At 51.7% G+C, this 20927-nt stretch overlaps 2 long non-coding RNA genes across 2 annotated transcripts; both read left to right on the forward strand.

Moving 5' to 3' along the window:
- The first annotated feature begins 4189 nt into the window (after positions 1–4189).
- Positions 4190–9624, forward strand: LOC140847277 (uncharacterized). Its single transcript, XR_012127115.1, has 3 exons — positions 4190–4539; positions 5664–5809; positions 7604–9624. It is a non-coding gene; the product is annotated as an uncharacterized lncRNA (long non-coding RNA).
- Positions 9625–16446: 6822 nt separating this feature from the next.
- On the forward strand, positions 16447–20367 carry LOC118968713 (uncharacterized). The gene is made up of 3 exons (XR_012127109.1): positions 16447–18441; positions 19368–19430; positions 19999–20367. It is a non-coding gene; the product is annotated as an uncharacterized lncRNA (long non-coding RNA).
- The last annotated feature ends 560 nt before the right edge of the window (positions 20368–20927 follow it).

A 20927-nucleotide genomic window follows, 5' to 3' on the forward strand; every position in this document is an offset into this window, starting at 1 on the left:
TGCTGGCCGCGCTGTTGTGCTCACTCCGAGCAGTGCAGGAGGAAGTGGGGCACGTCGTTCCTTTGGAGGCATGGTCACCAAGGACAGTGGGCACTCTGGTAGCACCCTTTGCAGACCCTCCCCTGAGGCCCCTCCCTCCTGAGGTTCAGGCCTCTGATGCTCCTCGCGCGATGCCCCACTGTCAGGCACTGGCCTTTAGCCCTGGCCCCCACCTCACCGAGGACTTTGTCTCTGTTTCCACACCCCCAAGCCCCCGTCCTCTCCCATGCCCAGCAGGTCCACGGGAACAGCCTCCCCAACAGCGAAGAGCCTCACGCTGCCCTCAGACCCACTTCCTCAGCCACACCCAAGGCTTGTCATAAAGGCGACTCCTCTGAAATCTTACTCAGAAATCCCTTCTCTGACCCTGACTTCCTGAGCCACTGTTTCTGCTCTGGTCCACACACGCACTGTCCTTTGACCCCACCGAGAACTCTACCCTGCATCCTTTCTCTCAGCCTGCCTGTCCTCTGCCAGCTTCCCTTTATTAGCACCCTAGTCCACTCCCTGGCCCCTGACCCTGGGCCTTTCCCTGCAGGGAGCCCACCAGAGACAGCCAGCACCCCCAGGGGCACTCCAAACCCCTCCTCTCCTCCCGACCTGCATCGCTGCGCAGCTCTTCCCCGTCAGTGCACGGCTGTGCCTCATCTCCTCCTTGCCAAAACAGACCCAAGGAGGCAGCCCTTTCCTCAGCTCTGCTCCTTCCCTGCCCTTCGTCCTAGCAGCTTCCTGTCTGGCTCCCCTCTCATGCCCACCCCCACCAGGCAGCCTCTGCTTCCCCTCAGAAGTTAGCAAAGTGCCGAATTCTAGTTTTAGCCTCAGCGTTCTTACCTATGAAGTGGGACAATAAGCCCCCATCACCACCCATTTTACAGCATTGAAGAGGTTGAAATGAACTCAGACAATTAAAGCACTTAGTTGTGGCCGGCACATAGCAAACACTCGGTAAATGTCAGTTGTCATTATTTGTTGCATGAATATACTGTCTTTTCAAAGACAGGATGCAGAAATCTTTAGAAGCACTGAATTTGTATAGTGCTTACCTTGAAATGCATAAGCCCGGTGCAGGAAGGAATGGATGAAGTTGATCTTATTTAGGTCCTGTTTGCCTAATGAGCGCTGTACCCTTTGCAAGTAGGGAAATTGCGGTGCTCCAGTAAGCCGGTTGTATGTGACCGTGCCCAGTGGGGACACTAGGTGGAGCTAAGACCATAGGCGTGGCTGTCAGGATCCAGAACCGGCCAGAGAGCCCCTGACCCAGACAGGTTTCGCCTTTAGGTTGGGTTGGTGGTGATGGGTCGAACTGAGTCCCGTGACGGCCCAGTGTGCTAATGAGTCTCTGTGGCGGCCTCTCGCTGTGGACGATCAGACGCTGTGTGTCACGTGGCCCTCACAGCACCCCAAACGTAAGGCAGGGGGAGGACTTCTCGGGGTCGCAGCTGAGGAAGGCCCAGCGAGGCTCAGGCGCTGGCTGGGCGTGGAGCCCAGGCCAGGTCGCCAGCTCCACCCCTGGCAGATGGCACTGGGGTGAGCCACGTCCCCGGGCGGGGGCCTCCGGGAGAGCAGGCAGCCCCCTGGGCCCCTACCACTGGCCGCCCTGAGCCCGGCGGAGGCGCCCGCGAGCAGCCCGGCCCCAGGAGCGCAGTTCAGGGTTTTCTCTTTTCCAGAAATAGATTTTAATATTTTTTAAGGCTTTTCGTTTTATGATAGTAGCGCGGGCTCATTATAAGAACTCAGGTAACGCTGAAGAGGACGAAGAAAATGTCCGAGGGATCCGGAACAGTGAGCATCCGCAGGGCCATCCACGGACGTCCTTCGGGCACATACTCAGAGGACAGTGCACGTAGATGGGTGGAAATTTTTACCAAAAGGGTTCACACAGTACTTGCTCTTTTTTGGAAAAAATATATTTACCTTTAACAGAACAAAAGGAAACCTAAATGCACATAAAGAAATTGCCAAGCTGCAAATAATTGTGCTTCTTGCAGTTCTAAATTGTTTCTCCAAAAGTAAAGAGAGGCTGAATTTCATCTTCAAACGTGTTTCAGCTGTAGATGGCATCTCTGGGCGGCCTGCGATTTAGGGTGAGGACACATGCTCACGCCCTTCCTCTCTCCATCCGCTCCCAGGGCTGTGAGTTCTTATTTTCACTGTGTATCAGCAGCCTGTGCTGCAGCCGTCCTTCCCGCCATCGTGTGGCCCCCGCTCCGCGTGCACACCGTCCCCCCCACTCACGCCGCCCCTTCCAGAATGGGTTTCCCCCGCCTCCGTTCCTGAGCCTTTTATTTCCATTCACCTCATGGCCACTTGGCCCTGTCATCCGGGAGTCTGTCCGAGGAGGGCAGTGTTGGCGCCCGCTGGGGATGTGGCTGCGGGGCCGCAAGGCTGGAATCCCTAACTCAGAAATGCAGTGGGCGGGCTATGGAATGGGCTGGTCCATGCCGTGAGGCCAGGGTGAGCCCCAGTACAGAGGTAAGTGTCACTCTCCCTGTGCAGCATCTTGCTGAAAGCTGAGTCCTGAACTTGTGTTTGGTGACACATAGTTGAAGTTCTGGAATTTGGAAATAAAGAAAATGATGAGTGGAGGGGCTGGGGGAGTACTGTGTCCCAGGGCATGCCAGGCCTCTAGCTCAGGGAGCCACTGCTTCCTCACAGCACCCCCACCCCCACATGTTGTCCCTTTGACAGCAGCGCCCTGTCCCATCTTCACTCGGAAAAATCCAATTTCTCCTTCAAGGCCAAGGTCAGATGACACCGGCCCTGGGAAGCCTCCTGTGAGGTTTGGATTATTGTCTGGCAGATATTTATGCCCCTCCCCGCACGCTGTGGGGTTGAATGCCTCCAGGCCCCTCTGCCTGGGCTCTGCTGCATGACTTGCCCTGGTGGTGGCACGTGGCTGCGAGGCCTACAGCACAGCCTGGATGCGCTGGGTCGGAGGCACTTTTGCCCTCTGGGGCCTCGGCTGTCGCAAAGAGCAGCTTCCCCAACATGGCCCGCCACTCCCGGAAGAATGGGCCAAGGCAGACCCCCACCAGGCCCGCGTCCCAGAGCAGCTGTAGCCAGGCCTGGCCAAGACTGGCAGGGCCTCCCAGTCAGCACGGAAGACCCAGGAGCCAGCGGCCAGCGCGTCTAGCAGGAGGCCTTCGAGTTACGGGCTCATTTGTTGGGCAACCGATGACCCAGACACCTTCTCGGCTTGTCTCTTCTTCTGTGCGAGAGTTGCATTTTGTCCCCACAGCTTTACTTCATTAGCCGTAGGGCTGGTTTTGTAGCGCCTGCCCTCCCCCTTCCCTAGGCAAGAACTGTGTCTGACTCAATGCTGACTTCCCAGTGCCCAGTTAAATGGCACCCAGTGTCATTCTTTCTGTCCTTCCCATCTGCACCCTTTCCAGGATGGGCCATTCTGTAGGGCCCAAGCCTGTGCTCCCGGGACCCACCTGCAAACTCCAACAAGAAGGTTCCAAAGCCCTTAAGTTCCAGCACCCACCGGAACTGAGAGCACAGCTGCCCTTAGGGAGCACTGGGGAGCACAGTGGCCTCTTTCCCAGCTCGGCTGGTGCATGGAAACAGGGACCCTGGTAAGTGCGTGCCTGGGGGCTAGGACCAGGGACAGCAGAAACAGGAGCCTCGGAGTGACGGAAACCCCAGGAGCCTGCTCGGCAGGGTGCCCAAGGGGCCTGGGGGCATGAGGCCCATCTCACTAACATAATGGAGACCCACCCCAGGAGAACGGGCACTGAGAGCCAGAATTCTGGGCAGCGAGGGGCAGCTGCAGACCAGGTGTTCCACCCATGCTTACTGGCATCCTGCCATGACCATCTAGGTTCCCCCCTAGCCACATTCCCTTAAAATGTATCATCCAAACCAGGACGCTTTGTGAGGGTGAAAGGAGGCGACAATTGTGCCAGGAGAACAGGTATAAATGGGCAGGCAGCCAGGTGGGGCAGACGGACATATGGTCGCAGGCACGTATGTGTACAGGAATGAGATGAGGCTCTGCTGCCTAGGGGCCAAGGGCATGGGCTCTGGAGTTAGAGACACCTGGGTTCAGACCTGGGCTCTACCCTTCCCGCCTGTGAAGCTGGGGTGAGCCTGTGGCTTCCCGGTGCTTCAGCTTCCATATCTATAAAATCGGATGATCATGCCCGCCTCGTGGGGTTGTGCCCGCCCCTGGAAAGCACTTCGTGAATGGGGGCTATCAGCTTTGCTGTTACTCTCTCTATTAAATGAGCATTTTATTGCTGGCCCTCAGAGACACAGTAAGGACTCGTTGAGAAGGGCACACCTATATTCTGAAAGGGCACTGAATGCAGTTTTCTCAACACAGGGGGTTCCGGTCTGAGCCTCCGCACTTCCCCTAGAAGGAGCCGGTGTGGCTGACCAGCCTGGCCAGGGCCCAGCTGCCATCCTCAGATCTCAGCACACCAGCTTTCCCAGCTCATAAGCCTCAGGACTAACCTCAGATGATGCTTATTCTCCACGTGCTCCAAGCCTGGCCTTGTAAGTACTGACTCGTCCTTCACTGTTTTCCGCAAGGCCCTCGCTTCCCCACAGCAGGCCCTGTGCACAGACGGGCAGGCAGGCTTCGCAGGCTGCTGGGGCCCGTGCAGACCCAGCCCCTGTCCCCTGGCGATGCTGCTTGGTTCACTCAGTCAATCACATGTGCTCTCCCAGGAATTTGAAGCTTGAATGGGGCAGAGAAAGTCTTGGGGGTCATTGAAACTGAGCCCTAATCATGGTAGTGCCCTGGAGAGAAGGCACCAGCTGAGGCCCCTGAGTGGCTGTTATTCTGCCATCTGGAGCCTGGCTATGGAGTGGCTCCTCAGAGTCTGTGTGCCGCCCACTCACTGTCTCATGAATTCCCAGAGGAGGGGTCATTTCAGCTTTGCAGCCCGCCAGCTTGCCAAGACCCAACTTCCTGGGCGTAGCCTGGGGCGCAGCTCTGTCCCTCTCGGCCTGAGGGGCTCTGGCTGCCCTCTGCCTCTCTCCTGCCCATCAGACAGTGGCACTGGGAGCTGGGATCTCCCTGGAGACAGATGCCCCGGCCTAGCTGTGGGGAACATCTGTGACAGCTCGCGCTCCCCCACCCCGCCCCACTGCACGGTGCTGCTTAGTCCTGGCCCACCCAGGGCCCTGGGAGCTGGCGCACCCCACGGTGGGCCTGGCAAACACACTCTGTAGAACGAGGACCAGTGAGGGGCACCCAGCCTGTGCTCCACAGGTCAGGGGCACCAGCAGCTTAAACACAGTGACCAGGTGGGGTCGGCACTAAACCCCTGGAGGCTTTACAGTGCCAGCCCATTTTCAAGAGGGAGTCTGCATTTCTCAACCTTGTTTGACCCCGAATCCTGTCCATCAGGACCATTTGGTGAGGCTGATGTTCAGTGGCGCCTGGGGAGAGGCTCACAAACAGGGACGGAGGAGGGTCGGGAGCGGAGCCACTGGAGACTTTGAAAGCTTATAGGGAGAGGCAAGAACGGAGGGGGTGCCCAGAGGAAGGACGGGGGGCCCCCCAGCACTTCCAGCAGGAGGACCCGGTGGGGTTCTCGGGACACCTGCGAGAGGCCCCTGACCAATCCGTGAACGTTACGATTACATCTACTGATTACCAATATTAATACCAGTAAGCGACGGCCCAGGAAGCCACACCCGAGACCTTGGGAGGCGTGGCTGTTGCTGCAAAGAGCGCCTCCTGCTGTTCTTCAGCCACTTTGCGGAAACCTTTCTGCCCCAGCCCAGGACCAGCCGACCAGCAGCCTCCGGCCTACAGGTGTGATTTTTATTTTTTTTTCCGATTCAAAACTGCCTGCCCTGTCACTTAGCTTGTGTAAATGAGAGTGGGCTCAGCAATGCAAGCTTGCTAACATGTCTTTGGTAAAATGATCATTATTTGCAGATGACATGATCGTAGGTCTGAAAGCTTGGAGAAAAATCAAATTTGAAACTGCAAGAAATATGAGAAATCAGTTATGTGATTATGTAAGAATTACAGCTGGAATGAATGGTAATAAGGGACTGTTTACAACCTCTCTATTCCCACCCAGCCCTCGGACCATAACCAAAAAAATATGTATTTAAAATCATCTATCATAGGGCTAGAAAGTGCAAAGGGACATCCTCTTTACCGGAAATTATGAGGAATAAGGGATGTTGGAAAGTGAAAGGCAAATAAATGAGGTGGAGCTGGAGGGAAAAATCTTTAACATGAATGTTCAGAAGAGGACACCCTAAAGGGAAGGGCTGGCCCAGGGGTGTGCCACGTGCAGGGGCGCCCGGGCTGCTGACAAGGTGACTTTCCGGGTGTGGTGAGGGCTTGCTGCTCCCCCTCCCACTACACCAAGCCTCAGCAACAGGTGCTGCTTGCAGACAACAGAGATAGCAATAAATCCGGGGGACTTATTTACTGCTCAGGGGCGGGACACAGGGCTCATTTCCTCAATGAGCCCCTTATCATTAAGACAAAGACAGGTGGCCAGTGGAAAAACCCGGGCCCAGATAGGCTCAGGCAATTCACAGAGAATGAAATAACAAATAACTAATAGCTAATAGCCATATGAAAAGATTCTGGATCTCACTCATAATTAAAGAAATGCTCATTAAAATGGGATACACGTGGCTCACTATTATAAGCAAAGATTTGAGAAGATTGCAGATGCTCAGGGCTGGGGAGGGGGTGGAGAAGTAGGGCTCCCATGCATTGCCGTTGGGTTGTAAATTGGTAAAAAAAAACCTTTCTGGAGGACAGTTTGACACCAGCTATCATACAGAATTATTAAGGTACTGGAAGAAAATATGATAACATGTATTTTATATTCTTGGAGTGGGGAAAACCTTCCTAAGTGAGACACAAAACCTAGAAGCTCTAAAGGAGAAAAATGGACAGACTTGACCTCATAAAAATGTAAAGCTTCTGTAGGGCTGGAAACCATATCAAAAATACAAGACAAATAAGTGACAGACACAAGGCACAGCCTGCATAATGACCCTAAGATACAAAGAATCCCTTCACGTCAGAGGATTAGCTTTATATTTTAATATATAAATGTTCGAAGGACAAGAGCAGGTAATTCATAGATGAAATTCAAATGGCCAGTAGTTGAGAAATGACATTTATGCTCAGTAGGGACCAGAGAAATGCAAATTTAAACATTGATAATATCTAGTGTTGGCAGTAGGGAAGTAGTTCTCTGAATGCTCTGGCCTTACCTGGGGGACAGTCTTTTGAAGGACCACTGGAAGGATCCATCAACATGTAAAACGTGCAGATAAACTTCGAGGCATCTATTCTTGGCAAACACCTGTTGCACTGCACAAGGATATGTGAACAGGTAGGCTCATCACAGAACTGTTTGTTCAGGTGATCTAAATAATCAGTGGGAAAGAAAGGAGAGTTCAGTTTTATATTTGTATATGGTTTGAATGTTTTCTATTTAATATATTTTTACAATTAATGCCAATATGGGGGGAAATGTTATGTGTCTGCTTTTCAGAGTGAGCTGAAATTCCACCACTTCCAATTCTTACATCCCATTAAACTGTCCTTGAAATCCACCCAAACTCTCAGGCACAAGCCAGATCAGAAAAGGAGCAGAGCTCAGAACCCGAATCTGTGTCATCCAGCCCCTGCTACTGGAAGGGATGAAAAAGAGGATTCTCTTCCCGCAGCCCCTACTCCACCTGGGGAGGCTGATGTGAGGGGAGGATGTGGCCATGCCCACATACAGGGGCAGGATGAAGGGGCTCCTCTGCTGCAGTGCCTTGTGCCCAGCGCCCAGCCCCAGAGAGGGAGCCAGGACCACAGCCCAGGGCCAACATCAGGTTCAAAACTGCTCCCGGTGGAACAAAGAAGAGAGCCCACGCGCGTCACCCTGCGTCCTGGGGCACTCACAGTGCAGACACACAAACTTGGGAACCCAGGAGAACAGCCTGGAACCAGGAAGGGCCGAGACTACTGTCAAGCTGGGCTGCAAATCTTTGCTCTGTCCTCCTCCAAAGGGCACGAGTGACTCAGCTGTCCCTGGGGTGCTGCTTTCTCTCTGCCTCCACCATTTGGTCTCATCTCACTATGTCATCACTCCTACTCCGGGCTGATAGTCATAACACCTAACAGCTACTAAAGCCTGGGCACCTGCCAAGCCAAACAGGCACCAGCTGTGAACAGGGACAGATGTAGCAAATCACCCCAAAACTCGGTGGCTTAGAACAACAGACTCGGATGATCTCACACACTTATGGGGCAGGAATCGGGAGCTGCTGAGCTGGGAGCTCCGGATCTCTCACAGAGTTGTAGTCACCATGCCATTGGAGCCACCACCATTTGAAGGCTTGACCAGGGCTGGAAGATCTCTTCCACAGGCTGTTGGCAGGAGGCCTCAGTGCCTCACCGGGGCCCTCGCCGCAGGGCTGCCTGAACGACCTCACGGCGTGGGGACCGGCTTCCGCAGAGGGAGTGGCAGAAGAGAGCAGGGCAAGGTCACGGTGTCTTTTAGGACCTAGCCTTGAAAGTCACACGCTGTCATTTCCGCAGTAGCCACAGGTCAACTGTGTGCTGAGTGGGACAGGCTACCCAGTGTGTGAATGCAGGGGGCGAGGACCGCTGGGGGACGCTCCAGAGGCTGGCCGTCACAGGACAGTATCACTTTCTGTTCTACACCCTCTGATGGCTGCCCCACCCTTACAGTAAAATGTAAGGCCTGGCATAAGGCCCCTCCCTCCGTCCCCATCTCCCCACATCCTTTACCCATTTACTCTCAACTCCCGACACGCCAGCTTGCCATCTGCTTGTCAGCCCCAAGCTCATCCTTCCTATTTCCTGCTCCTCTGCCTGGAAGTCTCCTTACCCAGATCTTTGCGTGGCTACTTCCTTCTCATCTTTCAGATCTCAGCTCAAATGTCACCTGCTCAGACAGGCTCCCTGACCACCTAATCAAAAATAGCCCCTCCTCACCTGTCACTCTCTCGCACATCACCTTGTGTGGATTCTCTTCCCACAACTGCAAACTTTTTTTTTTAACTGGCCATCTGTATATCTTTATTGGAGAAATGTTCATTCAGTTCCTCTGCTCATGTTTAAATTGGGTTTTTTTTTTGTTGCTAAGTGTTAAAAAGTTTAAACCTTTTTCAGATATTAAACCTTTATCAGATATATATGATTTTCAAATTCTTTCTTCCATTCAGTAGGTTGCATTTTTACTTCCTTGATAATGGATTTTGGGTGCCCAAAAGTTTTCAATTTTGATGAAGTCCAGCTTACTGTATTTATCTTTTGTTCCTCATGTTTTTGGTGTCATTGCCAAATTTCAGACATGAAGATTTACTATTTTTTATGAGTTTTATGATTTTTGCTTTTATATTTAGGTCTCATCTATTTTGAGTTATTTTTTTGTATATGGTATAAATAGGGTTTGAACTTCATTCTTCTTACGACTGGGAGATCCAGTCTTCCCAGCATCTTTTGTTAAGGAGACTGATGTTTCCCCATTAAATGTACTTTGCATCCTTGTCAAAAATCAATTGGCCATAAATGTATGGGTGTATTTCTGGCTCTTAATTCTGTTCCGCTGGTTTATATATCCGTCCTGTTTCCAATACCGTACTGTGTTAATGACTGTAGCCTCATAATAAGTTTTGAAATCATGAACTGTGAGTCATCTGCCTTTGTTCCTTTTCAGGATGGCTTTGGTTTGTGGGTCTCTCGAAATTCCATCTGAATTTGATGATCAGCACCCTTCCAACAGTACATGAATGATGATGTGTAACGTATGCTCTGTGGTTTGCTGGTACGATGTGCTCACACGCAGTCAGTTCCCGTGTCATGCTTGGTGTCCTTAGGAGACACCCATCTGCACACCTGTGCTAACGTCTTCCCAGCACTGACCTCTCGCTGAAATCACCTCGTTCACTGGGTTACTCCCCTTCTCCCTTCCTGCACCACAGACCCAGGCTGTGGGCCCACTGCACACAGTGCCTCTGCCCCGTGGGTGCCTGGAGACCCGCCTGTGAGGTGAACGCCTGCTGCAGCCTCGGGGGCTGGGCGGGTCTGCTGTCATCCTTGCCAGAGGAGGTTCCTTGGCACCTGCTTCCCCGTGTCACTAAGCCCGAAGCAGGTGCATCTGACTGGTGGTATCTATGTCACAAGCTCTGCTCCATCTGCAAGCGGGCCTGGGGACGCATCTGGCTCCCTCCGTGGGGAGGTGTGTGTTCATGAGGTGGGAAATTCTCAGAGCGCAGGAAGAAGGCACATGGCGTCGGGAAGCCAAGTGACCCGATGACACACATCCTCTGTGGTGTGCCTGTTGAGTTATCTAACCTCTTCAACCCCTTTTCCTTACAACCCTTTTAAACTTACAAACACGAACAGAACCCAAATGCAAGCTGACAGCATTTCTCAAAAACCAAATAGTTACTTGTGAAAAGAGTTCATAGCTTCGTTCCAAAATTGGAGCTTTCTGCCATTGTCTGGCTGCATTCGTTTCCTGCTTGCCTCGAGCTCCCCTCTGGGTGGGCGCCATCAGGACAGCAGCCTTGTCCGCCTCTAGGCCCTCATTACCGACAACAGTGCCTGGCACGGCGTAGGTGCCCGCAGCGGGTTGTGTCCCCTCCCCGGCTGAATAGGGCTGACCTGGGTAACCAGTACGATGCTGCAGAAATGGTAGAATGTGACTTTCAGGCCTCAGCGCTGTGGCTAACTGTCTTTCTTTAGCTGTTCCCAGTTTCAGATTCCAGAAAGGAGGGATCTGATTGGTTCATCTTGTGCATCTGTACCTATCTATGGATTGTCAGGGGGCTAAAAATCGGAGGCTCTGGGGAAAGGTGTCTGCCCCATTTTAACCCATGAGAAGGGGCTGTGGAACCCCAGATGCATGACTGATGTGTCTAGTACAGTGGGGTCACATCTTCCCTGAGGATCAGATTTGAAGATCTCCATGTAAGACTCTAACCCATATAGTCAGAGTTCCTCATGAAAGTCCTTTCTTTAAATTACCCATAAATTTCTCTGCTGTACAAGTACCGCCTATTAAAACTCCAGTTCAGCCAGCTTTCTCTTCCAAGTGGGGACAGATGGCTGTTTCTTCAGTTGAGCACCAAATGAAGTTGTCTTGCCTTTTGGGTCTCGTTGTATGAAAAATACACATCTTTGGGGACATTAGTCACACTCCTCATGATGAGATGCTCACAGGGTGAAAGGCACACGGGACCCAAGAGCCACCGAGAGAACCACCGATGCCAGCACATCTCCTGTCTCTGCTCAAGGCGGGCATGTGGTCTTTGCGTAGAAAGGGAGACAGGATCTGCAGCACTAAATTGTCGTCTCACCTCTGCCCCCCTCCATTCTGTTTCCTCTCTCTCCTCTCTTTTGAACACACATATATTACCAGGTTTAGTGATTTTTTTAAAAGTCCCCTTGCTGTTACGGAATTTACACATGAATTGCAAGGAAATCTGACTCTAAGAGAAAGAAACTTAATCTGATCCCAATGAGAAAGCCCCGGACATAGAAGAAAAAGAAGCAGTGAAATCTTATTGATAATCCTGTTCTCTCAAAGAGATCTCTCCTTGAAATGGAAGATTTTAGAAGGCAGTTCTTACCTACCCTCAGGGGATTAGACAAGGACCGTCCCGGGACTGGGTGCCCTGCCGCGTCTCATTAGTTTGTCACTGGAAACTACAATTCCTAGGATTTAAGAGATTGGATCATGAGACAGAAGCTAGGCAAGAGAAGCCTATGTGGCAATTGGGGAAATTAATGGAGAAATGAGAGGAAAACTGGGGAAAATTTCAGAATTTTAGGGCAAAGTGTGAAGTTATACATGGCGAAGATCCCTGAAGTGTCTGCATTAAGTCAAGTGGAAGAGAATCAATCATCCAGGCTTGTTTATGTCCCTCTCCCTCTTCCTCTTTCTCTCACACAGGCAAAGAAGTTTTTCTGTTTAGTCACTTAAAATGGTGCCTGGCCCATAGTAGTCCCTTAATATCTGTTAACTCAGTGAATGAGAAACTTTATAATGAGCTGAGATGGGTCATCTTGAACTGATTTAAACGAGAAGCCAACTTGCCTCTAAGCTACATCCGGGTGAAATCTCTAAACTTCATGGAAAAGTAAAGACTTCTCCCAAATTTTAAGCAGAATGAAACAAAGTCAAATGACTCCCAAAAATCTTGATAATGAAGACAGCTTTGAATGTCAGACAGCAACAGCCGCTGCTGACTATGGACTGAAAACTCCAGAACGCCCGGGGCACTGGGTGTCTCCCAGGACGCCTGACGCCAGGAGGCCGAGGAAGGGGAATCTCCGAGGAAAGTCAGGAAGATGACCCCACGGGGCTTTGGGGAAACCCCGGGAAGGCCAAGCCCTTCCTCACTGCACCTTCCTTGTGTAGCAGCCCCTGTGGGCTGCCTGCCCCGTCCCAGGCGTGGGCTTCTAGGCGGTCAGTGGGTGGTGAAGGGAGATGGGATCACACTCAGCCGGGCAGCCTCAGTCCGCAGGGCCGCTGGCGGGTGCGGCTCTGTGACACGGCGGGCCCGTCGGCCTGGGCGGTGGCCCAGGGGACAGTGTGACTTCTAGACACTGTGGTCACTCTGTGCACCTCCCCGTATTAAGGAAAAATCCTGAGATGTCCTAAAATTATGTGACGTAAGACGAGAGGATGGGGAAGAGAGACAGGGGAAGGCCATCCGTTGTTAGCCATGGACATGTCGCCCACCCAGTGCATAGTAAGGAAACGGACAGAACTTCCTGTACCTTCGGGACAAAAATAAAACCCAGTCACTGAAGTGTCACTCCCACAGCAGCGTCGACTTAACGACTGGGGACTGGGGGCAAAGTGCCACCGTCTGAACAAGGAGCGCGGCCAGTCTGATCACGCTGACTGACATGCAGAGCTCCCATCCTTCTTGGGAGAAAGCACTGCGTGGTCCCCCCACCCGGCAAAGGATAAAAATGAATTTCCAGAACAAATACAAACAGCAGCCCTAGCTCCCTTCCACCCCAGGCACCGTCTGGGGACTGACTCACCCAGGGACTGTGCCAAAGGTCCCTTCCACCAGGTCAGGAAAACACGGTGCCCTCCTGGCCATGCAGAGCCAGCTGCCAGCTGCCGACGGGGAGCAGCCCGGCCTGGGGTGGGGCGTGGGGGGAGCCAGGGCCCATCTCCTGGCCCCTCCGCCTTCCTCTCTCTGGACTATGCCTCTCTCTGTCCTTGTCATCTCTTTTCTTTCTTACTGTGTCCCCGTGTCTTTGTCCTTATAGTTTCTGTTTCTTGGTCTGTCCGTCTCCTGGCCACTATGGGGCTCTGCCTCATGGCCTGTCTCTCGCAGGACCCCCACCTCCCAGCTCTGCTTCCCCAGCGCATCTACTGCTTCCCCTCCCTCCCTCTGCGGACCAGCTTTCTCACCTCCGCTGAAATGTGGCCAGTCTCTGCAAAACCCTAATAAGTTCGGTGCTTCTGTGAACCAATCTTGTCTCTAGGCTTCACAGGTCTGAATCCCTGGGACTGGGGGCAATTGGCGCAGCCTCCGGAGTGCGTCCTCGGGGTCAGCCACCCTACTCCACACCCCCACCATGTACTGCTCCCTTTTTGCAGATTTTATAACTATATATAAATTCCTAAGGCTTAAAAAAGACATATTGCACATGTGACTGTGAGATTAGATAGTAAAAGTAGGTCCCTGTCCTACATGATTCAGGCTGAAGGTTTTCTAAAGGCAGTATGTTGGGCGAGCATCTTCGTGTAGGCCCTCTCTAATTTAAAAATACTATAATTATATGTCATGCATTGACATTGCTGAAAATTTGTGTAGAAACTTGGCCCAGGAAGGATCTAACAGAAATATGCAGTTTTACTGATTTAAAATGGCCAGGATTGTATCTGAAAAATTCTGTGTATTAGCCGAGACAGCTCTGGAGATGGGGCTCCTTCCCACGTGCTTCGTCCAGCCCTCCCCTGTAAGTGAGGAGGAAGGCGTATCTTCAGCCGCGAGAAGCCGTCTCAGAAGGAGGCCGCTGACGTGGGGGCAAGACGATTTCTCCCTCTCAGGCGACACGGGTCTGGCTTTTAGATTCTGAATGCTGCAAAGCTGCAGCAGGGAGATGTCTGTGCTCCTTTGTCTGCAGAGTTGCTAAATGCAGAAAGTTCTCCCATCCAGAACCGCAGAGAGCCTAATTGTTGCTCAGGCGGCTGTTTCTCATCCAAGGCATTTGGCGCTTTTCTCTTGTCTCTTGGGCATTTCTTGAAACCATGGTTTGTCTAGTTTCCAGCTGTGCTGTGAGCGTCCCAGGGATGGCGTGGGATCAGGGTCTGCCCGCCTCACCCAGCACAGCAGCTCTGATTTGATTTGTTTTACTTACTTTCCTAACTTAATTTTTATTTGGTCAGTTGTACAGTAAACATTGGTTAAATAGCAACCATGCCCACCATCTAGCCCTGCAAAGTTTAAAATCTTGAGTTACTTATTTTATTTACCTCAGCAATACGCTTATGTGATTATTGGGTTTTCATGTTGAACTGTCATCTACCGATTTCTGCATTCCTACTGTGGCAGAGGAAGATTAAGCTGTGTCATCGCGCACGTCTCCCCTGCACACTCACACACCCACACGCCTTTCCCCCTCATCTTCACAAGAGAGTCCTATCACAGTTTTAATTAAATCAATGGTGTTCGTATTACTATGACTGTAGAAGATGCTGTTAATACCCTACACACCATGGGAAGGACACCTGACTCCAGTGGTGGGTCAGGGGAAGATGTCTGGAAGAGGAATAACAGATAAACCGACTCAAAGAACAAGCCTGAGGTGGCAAGGGATCAGGAGAGCGTGTGGAGGAGGCGCACAGGCCCAGAGCGGGAGGGGGCAGCTGAGAGTTCAGGGGGCTGGAGCCTGGAGTGGGTGGCGGGAGTAGGGGGTGTGAGCCGGGGTGTCAGCAGACAGTGGAAGCCACTGGGGAGTCTGATGCAGAGCAGTTCTAGGTCAGGTTCACCTTTCTGGAAGATGCCCGCGGCTGCCCTGCCAGGGTGGGTGGGAGGGGCGTGCCCAGGAGTCTGGGCAGGAGATGACGCTGGCCCGAGGAAGCAGCCCCGGAAAACCCAGGCACCTAGGTCGGTGGGGCACCAATCCTGAGAGAAAAGGAAAGGAGAAGCTGGCTTAGGTGGGCGGATGATGGGGTCTCATGTGGACATATTGAGTCTGCAGGGCCTGTGAGGCGTGCGGGTCTGGAGCTAGGAGGAAAGCCAGGGCCGGAACAAGGTGGAAGAATAATGTTTAAATTAGTAGCTGGCTCCAGAAGTTCTGTTTCAAATAGCGTTAAGAGCTTGTTGAGACGGGAAATGCCCACTCCTGGAGGCCGGGTGTCAGCAGATATCAGCGCCCAGAGGAGGGGCAGATGCTCCAGACGACAGGCAGGTTGTGCAGTTGTCATGGCAAAACAGAAGGTAAAGGGGTAAAAGGTTGGGGAAGAAAGCAGAGGATGGGGGCTGAGCAAGGCCTGACATGACCACCCGGCTTGGTCCCCCCAGAACCTTAGCAGAGACCGGTAACCCCATGGAGGGGTGTGATTAAAAGTTGTGGGGGGACCAAAAAGAGGCTGCGTTTCCATCAAGGTCTGCACGATGCAGGCAGAGAGGCAGCGCAGGAAGCCGGACCCTGAGCGGCCCGGGAATCAGAAGGAACCTGAGGCCTTTGACTTCCCCCATGAGTGAACTTGGTGGTTCACCTGGATTCCAGTGGACAGGGGGCCATGCTGAATTGTCCTAGTCTGGCGGCGTGGATGAGGCCCCAGGGTGGGGTGACAGATCTGAGCAGGGTCAACAGGACAGAGTGACAAGGACGCTGGTGCGGCCCCAGGGGCAGGGGCTTCAGTGGGCGGACAGAAACGCCGGAGGCTGGACGGCGGAACGGGTGAGAGGAGTGAGAGAGAGGAGAGGGGAGGAGAGGCTGAGCTCAGACAGCACTTTCCAGAAGGTCAGCGTCGAGGTGGCACAGGACCTGTGGTGGACCTCTGCTCTGGAGCCTGAGAGCGCTGTGCCACTGGCAGCTGGATGGCTTCTCCTCTTTCTAGAAAGATCATCAAATTGTGACTGTTTAGAAGTCCAAGTCTCACCCAGGTCTGTGTTCTGCTTTCACACAAAGACACATTTTACATCTATGGAACAAAATGAACGTGGAGTGTTTTCAAAAGTTCCTAGGAAAACTCTTGTCTCAAAATGTGCCAATTACTGAACAAAGAGGGGTCTGATGAGGAAATGGAGCTTTGACTGGAAAGCGTTTTTGCTAATTATCTCTGCTCCCAGAAGAGGTTATAAAAGGGTCCAGAAGACCCTCGCCCAAAGAAATAGGTCATTTGGTTGTGGACACTGTCTGCTCCCCAACATGTTGTGGGACCCAATTCTCCTTGGATATTTTTTCAAATGACACAAATGGGGAAGATGGGAACCAGTGAGGTAGTCACAGGTCTGTATTTCTATTGTCGAGAAAAAGAGGAACATAGGATCAGCCTTCCAGACTGGGTTCTGGTTCCTTGATGTGCAGACATTTCTACCACATTTCTTATTTTAACAGAGCTATCGGTGAGGCTGACTGAGCCTGGAGAAGGGAGCTCCCTGGGGCATGCACAGAGCACAGGGTGACCGAAGGCAGGAGGACGGAGGTGCAGGCAAGGGGGGCGCTTTTGTGGGCACAGAGAGGTTGGGTGAGGGGCAGGAGAGCTGGAGGCTGAAGGGGCCCCATCTGTGGGACCTCCCACTCTGTGCGAGTGCTGCGTGCTCAGCACCTGGCAGGGAGGTGGAGTAGGGTGGCAGACAGGGAGTGCGGGGCCCCGGTGTCCACCCTCCCATTTTTTCCAGGAGGCAGAGTATTGAATGGTCACCCAAGGACCAAAAACAGGGTTAAGATTTTGTTTTTGTTTGCTGGTTCGTTTCTTCCCCCAGTCCGGCCATGTCCACCACGCGCCTCCTTTTCAGATCAACGAGGAACCCCAAATGCTTCCTGACCGAGGCTGCTGCATGTCCGGCCTGACAGTGCACGCACAGCGCACAGCTTCACTCTCTGCACCCAGGAGGCTTTCCCGGGACTCTGGACCCACCTGCATAGAGGGTCCAGCACCATCAGCCACCAGGCCGTGAGGTGGCCCCTTGGGGTGGGCGGGGTCAGGAGGATGGCCGGCCCCTTAGGGAGACGACCCTGCCCCGAAGCCGGGCAGGTTTCGCTCTGTTTTGTTTGTGATACTCATGCACACCGGCTTTTCTCTGTATTAATCCCTTTTACAAAGCTTTTAGGAAACATACAAAAAAGCATAAAGAATAAAACAAGATACTCACGTCCCTGTGGCCTAGTATAAGGGAAACAAAATGAACATCGCGGAGAGCGCAGCAGCCCCATGGCGGCCCCCTGACTGCGCCCCCGCCCCCCACCCAAGGCCATCTTGAGTTTGGGGCATATCCGTCCCTCATCCCACTGGCAGCCCAGAGGGCACGGCCCCCTCGCACATGGACACAGAAGGGGCTGCATCGTAGCACTGCAGCAACAGAAATTGTGGAAGCCACGAAAGACATGAAAACTCTGCAGATAGAAATGCAGCGACCAGAAGCTCTCTGTCACTGATGCATTAGCTCTCGACACAAGGAGTGACAGGTCTAGTGCATGGCCCGCTTGGGACACGGAAGCCTGTGGGTGGACAGCCCATAACACAATGACAAAGTACAGGGCCTGGACCAAGCCTGACCCCTGCTAGCTATTCCTGGCCAAAGGCTCACCCACACTCAGATGAGGGGCTGTTACCATTTGACAGGGGCGTGAAGTCATGCAGCGCGGGGCAGCGTTTGCAGAGAGGGCTCAGTGTAATCTGGCGGGTAAGGGGCCCTAAGTCCGTTCCGTGGTGAAGTCAATGCTCAGCTGGGTCTACCTACCGGGCTCCCATTTGGAATATAAAGTAAAAATAAATAAATAAATTTCATCTAAATAAAATGGAAGCCCTAGTGGCTCGTTGGGGTGACTTGGAGCACTTCCTAAGGGACAGATGAGAGTGGATGGGAGCTGACATTTAGCTGTAGTTCCAAATTTACGGAACGTCTCCTTGCAATATGTCCAGGTGAGCCTGGAAGTGCACTGGGCTGGGCGGCCAGCGGAGCTGCCTGCCCTCCGGGCTGCTCTGCCAGCACCTTCCTCCTGCCCCACGCTGGGCACAGGCCATCTGTTTATATTGTGGGGTCAGCTGCCCAAGCTCCTGCCAAAGGTGGCTTTCTGTTTAAAACTTCTTTCTCCTTTCTTTGTTTCAGGATGGGTCACATTGTGTATTAGTCTGCTTGAGGTGCCATAACAAAATCCCACAGACTGGGTGCCTTGAACAATAGAATTCATTTTCTCACAATTCTGAAGGCTGGGAGGTTCAACGTCAAGGTGCTGGCCAGGTAGGTTTTCTGAGGCCTCGTCTCTTGGCTTGTAGGGGGCCGCCATCTGGCTGTGTGCCCGTGTGCCCTCTTCTTTGTGCCTGTAGGGGAGGGGGAGCTGGGACTCAGCGCTGTGGGGTCTCTTCTTATAAGGACACCGATACTATCAGACTAGGGCCCCACCCTTATGACTTCACTGAACCTTAATTACACCCTCAAGACGCTTTCTCCGAGTATAGTCACATCAGGGGCCAGGGGCTCAACTTGTGAATTATGGGAGAACACACCCCAGTTCACAGACACCCAGCCAATGGCTCGTAGTCTGCTCTGCGGCTCCAGAGAGGTAGAAGTAGTGAACCTGCCAGAAATACCCTGTATCTCGGTGGTAGTTACTTAGGGGTGTGGGTGTGGGTGTAGGTGTAAAAATTCCTCAAGTTGTATATTTAAGATTTGTGCATCTTATATATGTTATGCCTCAATAAAAACAATCTTTTTAATGAACACACAAAAGAACAGAGAATCCCATTAAATCTCTGAGGCCTTTGGGAATGAAAAAGGTGACCCATGGTGTCCTTAGGCTAAGAAGAGACACCAAGGACTTGCAGGAAGAGAAGGAACCTAACTTTTATTGAGTATTTTGCTGTCAGAAACAGAAGTCTACTCACCTTGTCAAGTATTAAGAGTCATACAAGAGTCCAAAAGAATGGGAGAGGTCAGCCTCACAAAAGACAGAGACTTGGGGCATTCCCTCCCGGCTCTCCCTCCCTCTCCTGAAGTTCCTGCCTACGCGGACGCATCTGCCGCAGTTCCCTCTTTGGACTCGTTTCCTCTCCTGTCTCGTCTTGGATCCTACGGCTCCCACAGCCGGTCGTAGTGCCACCCTAGTAAGCATGAGTTTTCATCCTCAACTCCCACCACCAACTGTTCCTTCCCTTTGTGTCTCTTAGGTCAACCTCCCTAGAAGGAATGTGATCAGGTTCCAGAACACCTTTTCAAGCCCGTCTCTGGATGTAAGTTAAATGGCTGCCCTTGGGTCTGAACACCTGGAACCAGGAAGAAGGTCATGTAGTACAGTTCAAGGTCATTTAAGGGCCAGGTCCTGGGTAAGGATAATGTCTTTTCTAAAGAGGGGCAGGCAACAAGTAATGGATGTCTCAGGAATAGGTGCCAATTTTGTAGGTATTGGGATTTTAAGGATTTCTATGTATTTTCTTGTGATGTCTTTGGCTTTGGTATTGGGGTAATGCTGGTTTCAAGCAATGAGTTGGAAAATATTTTCTCCTCTTCAGCTTCTGGGAGAGTTTGTATCAAAGTGGCATTGTTTCTTCCTTTAATGTCTGGTGGAATTCACCAGTAAAGCCATCTGGGCCTGGAGCTTTCTTTGTGACAAGGTTTTTTGCTCCAAATTCAATTTCTTTAATAAACATGGGGCTAGTCAAGTTATCTATTTCTTCTTGAGTGAACTTTGGTAGTTTGAGTCTTTGAAGGAAATTGTCCATATCATCAAAGTTATGGAATTTATTGACATAAAATTCATCATATTCCCTTATTATCCTTTACTATCTCTTTAATCTGTAGTGATGTACTGTGGATAAAGTGAAGGTTCCTACACCAGGATCCTCACCTGAACCTAAACTACTTGATGACGTCACTGGCCTGCTGCTGGGCGACTGCTCCCACACCCATAGGCAATGAGCTGTCATTGACTGAGTCCCTCTATAAAGAACTCTGCCCAGGGCTCTGGGTGGAGGCAGAGATGGAGGTGGATTATAGACTTGCAGACTGATTCTAGTGTTCAACCTACTGCCCATGAGAATAAAGTCGGGTATAAACCCTTTTACCCCAGGAACAGTCCGCTGTCATTTCTCCATCTCACTGAATCCATAGTGAACTTTTCTGGGGATGAAACCCTCAGGAGAGACAGCAAGTCACTCTCTCTTTCCCGCACCAGAGCTGTAGCCACCTCAGAGGATGTGTGCAGTCATGCTTCCGTTGATGATGCCTGTGTGGTCTTTTATTATCTGTGAGCTCTTGTATTAAAGTAGCTCCAGAAACGGAGCCATTCTGGAGCAGTTTTAATACAAGAGCTCAGCCAAGATGATGCAGATCTCTTTTCATTTACAGTTTTAATACAAGAGCTTTAATACAGTTTTAATATAAAAGCTCAGCCAAGATGATACAAAATCTCTTTTCATTTCTTGTTGATAACACTAAAGAATAATGAGACCACCCAGGTAAAACAGAGGCACCTTTTTCTTTTGAATAAAGCAAACTTCTAGAAACCACATGATTGTAGATATGGATTTTAGCATATTTGCATTATTGTTTTTAATGTTCAAATCAAATTGAACATCTCTCCTATTTGACTAGAGAGAGCCCCTTCAAGTTGGTTCCTGTGTGCTTTTAACCCAACTTACAGTCTCTGATACCTTCTTTGCTCATCTCTCCCAGCCCTGGTACGGCCATGTCTCAGGAGTCTTGGTATTTAGATACCAAGAACTAGGCAA

The sequence above is a fragment of the Manis javanica genome, chromosome 18, assembly GCF_040802235.1.
Source record: "Manis javanica isolate MJ-LG chromosome 18, MJ_LKY, whole genome shotgun sequence".
Lineage (NCBI taxonomy): Eukaryota > Metazoa > Chordata > Mammalia > Pholidota > Manidae > Manis > Manis javanica.